The following is a 6,000-nucleotide window of genomic DNA, read 5'->3' as shown; positions in this document are numbered from 1 at the left end:
GTCACCCTCTTCCCCCCCTCCCTACCCCCTTGCCCTCTGGTCTGCCCGCTGTGGATGAAATTTCTCGTGACCTTTCCATTATATGGAGAGAGACCCAAAATTCTCTCTTACAGGCTTCTTCACGCATGAAGAGGTTCGCGGATAAGAAAAGAAGAGCTCCCCCCGTTTTTTCCCCTGGAGACAAGGTATGGCTCTCCGCTAAATATGTCCGCTTCCGTGTCCCTAGCTACAAGTTGGGACCACGCTATCTTGGTCCTTTCAAAATTTTGTGTCAAATTAATCCTGTCTCTTATAAACTTCTTCTTCCTCCTTCTCTTCGTATCCCTAATGCCTTTCACGTCTCTCTTCTCAAACCACTCATCCTCAACCGTTTTTCTCCCAAATCTGTTCCTCCCACTCCTGTTTCCGGCTCCTCGGACGTCTTCTCGGTCAAGGAAATTTTGGCTGCCAAAAAGGTCAGAGGGAAAAATTTTTTTTTAGTGGACTGGGAGGGTTGTGGTCCTGAAGAGAGATCCTGGGAACCTGAGGACAACATCCTTGACAAAAGTCTGCTCCTCAGGTTCTCAGGCTCCAAGAAGAGGGGGAGACCCAAGGGGGGGGGTACTGTTACGCCGAGCGCTCCGGGTCCCCGCTCCTCCCCGGAGCGCTCGCTTCACTCCCTCCGCTGCAGCGCTCCGGTCACGTCCTCTGACCCGGGGCGCTGCGATCCTGCTGCCAGCCGGGATGCGATTCGCGATGCGGGTAGCGCCCGCTCGCGATGCGCACCCCGGCTCCCCTACCTGACTCGCTCCCCGTCTGTTCTGTCCCGGCGCGCGCGGCCCCGCTCCCTAGGGCGCGCGCGCGCCGGGTCTCTGCGATTTAAAGGGCCACTGCGCCGCTGATTGGCGCAGTGGTTCCAATTAGGGTTTTCACCTGTGCACTTCCCTATATTACCTCACTTCCCTTGCACTCCCTTGCCGGATCTTGTTGCCTTAGTGCCAGTGAAAGCGTTCCTTGTGTGTTCCTTGCCTGTGTTTCCAGACCTTCTGCCGTTGCCCCTGACTACGATCCTTGCTGCCTGCCCCGACCTTCTGCTACGTCCGACCTTGCTTCTGCCTACTCCCTTGTACCGCGCCTATCTTCAGCAGCCAGAGAGGTGAGCCGTTGCTAGTGGATACGACCTGGTCACTACCGCCGCAGCAAGACCATCCCGCTTTGCGGCGGGCTCTGGTGAAAACCAGTAGTGGCTTAGAACCGGTCCACTAGCACGGTCCACGCCAATCCCTCTCTGGCACAGAGGGTCCACTACCTGCCAGCCGGCATCGTGACATATGTTGGGTTTTTATGAAAATGTCAGGAACACGCCCCTTTTCGGAGACCACGCCGTCTTTCCCATCTGCCATGCCCCTTTTCCAGGTTTTCTTAGCAAAATGGAGAGTTAGACTGGATTTCCCCAATTCTGGCGCAAATTCTGGTGCAGACAGAATTTCTTGCGCAATGTGACAGAATCTGGCACACAACCCAACAAAACATGTCGGGTTTGCAATAGTAAATGAGGGCCAATGTGTGTGTGTGTATGTATGTGTGTATGTATGTGTGTATGTATGTGTGTATGTTCCAGCATCACATCCACACGGCTTAAGATATTGGCCCTCATTTACTATTGCAAACCCGACGTGTCTTGTCGGGTTGTGCGCCAGATTCTGTCGCATTGCGCCAGAAATTCTGTCTGTGCCAGATTTTGCGTCAGAATTTGCACCAGAATTTGCACCAGAATTGAAAAAACCTGACTTACTCTCTATTTTGCTAAGAAAACCCAAAAAGGGGCGTGGTCTCCAAAAGGGGCGTGTTTCCAACATTTTCGCAAAAAAACTACATATTTACTAAGGTTTCCACATAAAATTTGGTGGATTTGAGTTCAGGAAAACCCTACAGATCAGAGCATGTGTAAAAAAAAGCAAAATGTAGGGAAAGTGGAAAATGTAGGGAAAGTGGAAAATGTAGGGAAACCTTAGTAAATACAGTGGAAAATAAATTGTAGGGAATTAAAACCCACACTCCACTCTTAGTAAATGAGGGCCATTAACATGAAACTTGGCACACATGTTACTTATATGTCATCAACAAACATAGGATAGGTAATTTAACCCTTACCCACCCCCATTTGCCAGGGTTGGGGTTTTTGTTTAAAGTCCCATACAAGTCAAAGGGAAATATATGTTACTGCATAACTTCCAAAAAACTGGAGATATTTCGATAATACTTGGTCACATGTTACTTATTTGTCCACTAAAATATAGGATAGTTAATTTAACCCTTAGCTACCCCATTTGTGAGGGTCGGGTTTTCGTTTAAAGTCCCATGCAAATCAATGGGAAATGTATGTTTCCACATAACTTCTGTAAGGCTGGAAATATTTCAATACCTGGTACATATAAAGGAGGACGGGATGGGAGGTCGAGATAGGAGGACGGGATATGAGGTCGGGATAGGAGGTCGAGATAGGAGGTCGAGATAGGAGGTCGAGATGTGAGGAAGGGATAGGAGTTCGGGAAAGAAGGACAGGATAGGAGGACGGGATAGGAGCTCAGGATATGAGGACGGGATAGGAAGTCAGGATAGGAGGTCGAGATAGGATGGGATAGGAGGACGAGATAGGAGGACGGGATAGGAAGCCTAAATAGGAGGTCGATATAGGAGGCCAAGATAGGAGGTCGGGATAGGAGGACGGGATAGGAGGTCGGGATATGAAGACGAGATATGGGGTTGGGACATGACAACAATATATGAGAACGGGATATGAAGTCAAAAGCTTCCTCTGTTGATTGTCCTCCACAACAAGGATCAGGAAGGAAAAGTCGGGCAATGCCGGTTACTCAGCTAGTAAAAGATGAAACAAAGCAACGTGTTTCAAAAGATTTACCTTTTTTTGCCAGGAATGACCCTGATGAATAAGGTTGATCCTTCAAAGTGTGTTGTCCCTTTTTTATGCTTTATTTTCACAATAAATTTATGGGTCTTACACTGCGATCCACTGATGTTAAATTATAGTTGCATCAAGGTTAAATACCAGTAAATAAAAGTTACCAGGTCCATTCATAGAGAATCAATGTTACATAAATATTTCAAGGTATATGACCATTTAAACGCGTCTCTGTGAGATGTATCCAAGATACTATGCAAAGTTTTGAAAGCCATGACCCTATTCAATAACCTTCCGTCTGAAAACTCTTGCATTGTGCTTTGTTTCCAGACTTCTCTGTTCTCGCTCCTTTATAACGTCCTGTGCACAGAACCTCGCCGCTGCCCTCAGCTATCAATCCAATTTCAATTGTCAATTTCAAAGTAAAGATCCGAAAGTGAAAGCAAACATCTTACCGCTTGCTGTAGGCAAAATCTCCGCTTTCCTCTGCACTGGTTCTTTTATTCATGATTCTCTCTTTGTTTCCACTTTCCTTTGAAGTTTCTCACAGACAAGACTTTTTTAGAGATCTGCTTATTGGAATAATTAGTAAAACAAATAATATTCATAAAAAAATGGAGAATGGTAAAGGACGTCAAAGAAGAACTGTCATAGGGCACAACTTCACAGCATGTGACATGTTAAGGGGCTGGTCATTTTATATCCACTAGAAGGCTATACAAGTCTAAGACTATACATACAGTAAAGTAAAAAAAAATCTGATGTCCCTTTGACTGATTTTGTTCATTTGCCCCCAAACAAAGAAATGATCAGTCTATTATTTTAATTGTAGATTTATTTAAACAGTAAAAGACAGAAAAACAACAAAAAATCCAGAAAAAAGCATTTTAAATAAGTTATAAATTGACTTGATCGAATACCAATCAACAAGATTTCTGTCTCCCAAGTTGTTTTTATAAAGGTAACAAGCTGAGAATAGGAGCACTCTCTTAAATAGAATGCTCCTGATTTCAGCTTGTTACCTGTATAAGGCTAGGATTCCACATAGGTTTTTATTTTTGGGGGGGAATTTTTGGGATAACTGCCACTGCAGTTTAAAGCCAAAGCTACTTCCATGGATGACATTTTGGCATGTACTAGGCTGCAATTTTGGAGATGCTGTAACACGGTTATTACAAATTGGACCTTCTCAGGTCACATAGATCCTTACAATTGGCCCAACACAACTTCAAGAACTGACTGTTCACTTTCAACCTGATATATCCCACTCCCTGACAGAAGCCATTGTCATATGGTTATCTATGTCATTCATGTCACCTCAGTGGTTGTATTGTTCAGGCTGCTAAGAGTATACTGTCATATCCATATAGTCTGGTGGAGATGATTCAATTATTCTAAAGTAACTTAATGCTTCCTATTTAATTTATTAAGAAAAGGCAATTTGTCGATGTGAGCGAATTAGTCTGTAATTATAAAAATGACTACAATTTTCCTGAAACTAAAACACATTTTTTTGATCTTTCTTATAGGAACAGAAAGACCAGACATTTTTGTTTCAAGCTGTCAGGGAATTGTTAAAGATTTTCTCAAGCAGGGTAGTTTTTACCACCATCACAAGTGAGTCGATTGTATTATTTGCTATGAGGTCTTGTCATATCTATGTAAACTAGAGTATGCGCATAGTTGGCTATATTGTACTACGATTTGCCCATGGGACCCCCTGTATAGTGACTTAGATTGCTGGTTTGGTGCACTTCTATTAAGAAGCCAATTACCATACTGGTATTTTTGCCAAGTTTTCAGCAGAGCGCTTCCTTATCTCACCGCGAAGTGCTCTATAGTGATAATATTTATGTATTTATAGGCTGTAATGTTTCTGATTGTGGAGACCACCAGCTGGTGTAGGAAGTCCTATAGGTCATGCAATGCACCATGGGAAAAAATAAGTATGCAAATGATCTTTTTTGTAGAAGAAATATGCCTCTTTAATACCACCCATTAGGATAAAAAGGTTACCATTTTCCCATTTTGGCCTTTTCTTTCGCCTTTTTCTTCAGTGTGATCTCCGGCGGCCGGGAGGGGGAGTGACGTCATCTGAAACCCTGTCAGGGTGAGCATTTGTCCTCACAAGGAGCACAGCATAGAAAAGGCAGCCAATTTCGGCAGGCTGTTCTTCCTCCCCTCCTCTCTGCACGTGTTTTGGAAAAAAGAAGGGGGATCCGAGCAGACCTGCAGCGCAACTGCACCCCGCTTTTGCTGTGCCCTGCATGATTGACGGGGCAGAGAGTTAACGCTGTGCAGAGCTGAGGTCCTGCCCGCACTTCCTGACCGGCATGAGACCAAATTCAGGTCCTGTGCAGACAGGGAATGTGGCAAGGACTAGGAGGGAGACCCCTAGTGGCCATATATTCAAGTGAAATTTTAAACAGAAGTATATTAGATAGATTTTACACAATATTAAAAGTCAATTTGAATGCTAGCGCCCATTTAAAAGGACAGCACACAATGGCAATTTGAACTTAGTCTAATATTGCTGTCACATACATTACACAGGTTTTTTAATATGTCACCCACTATTTTTGAACAAGCACTACAAAAACTTCAAATTGGAACTGCAAAATGAGGGGGCAGTTTATTGTAAAATGTTTATTTATTTATTTATTTATTTTGAAAAGACCGGAATTTTTTTTGTATACTAGTGATAAGTGGCAGGGGCCATATTCGAATTTGTGATATTTCACAAATATATAGATCAATATTTATCCCATGTTTGCGAAATTCGCATATTTGTAAATTTTTTTCCATGTGAAATTCGTAATGAAACTCGTATAGTGCGCATGCGAGATTATATCTTTCCACTAACTTTCCTATTGGTTACTAGGGATATTGCTAACCTCTGACAACTGTATTTGCATCCTTCTCATTGGCCCACAAGCTAAAAGAAGGGAGGGATCAGTGCCCTCTGGAAGTGGCGATATTTGGGAATATTTGCATATTCCCATATACGAAATGTTCGCACTCCACACCGACTCACGCAGTAAATAATATTGGAGCCTTCTTTGGACCACAAGCTTGAAGCAGGGAGGGATGATGACTTT

The sequence above is a fragment of the Hyla sarda genome, chromosome 6, assembly GCF_029499605.1.
Source record: "Hyla sarda isolate aHylSar1 chromosome 6, aHylSar1.hap1, whole genome shotgun sequence".
NCBI lineage: Eukaryota > Metazoa > Chordata > Amphibia > Anura > Hylidae > Hyla > Hyla sarda.
Note: the sequence above shows the minus strand (reverse complement) of the source record.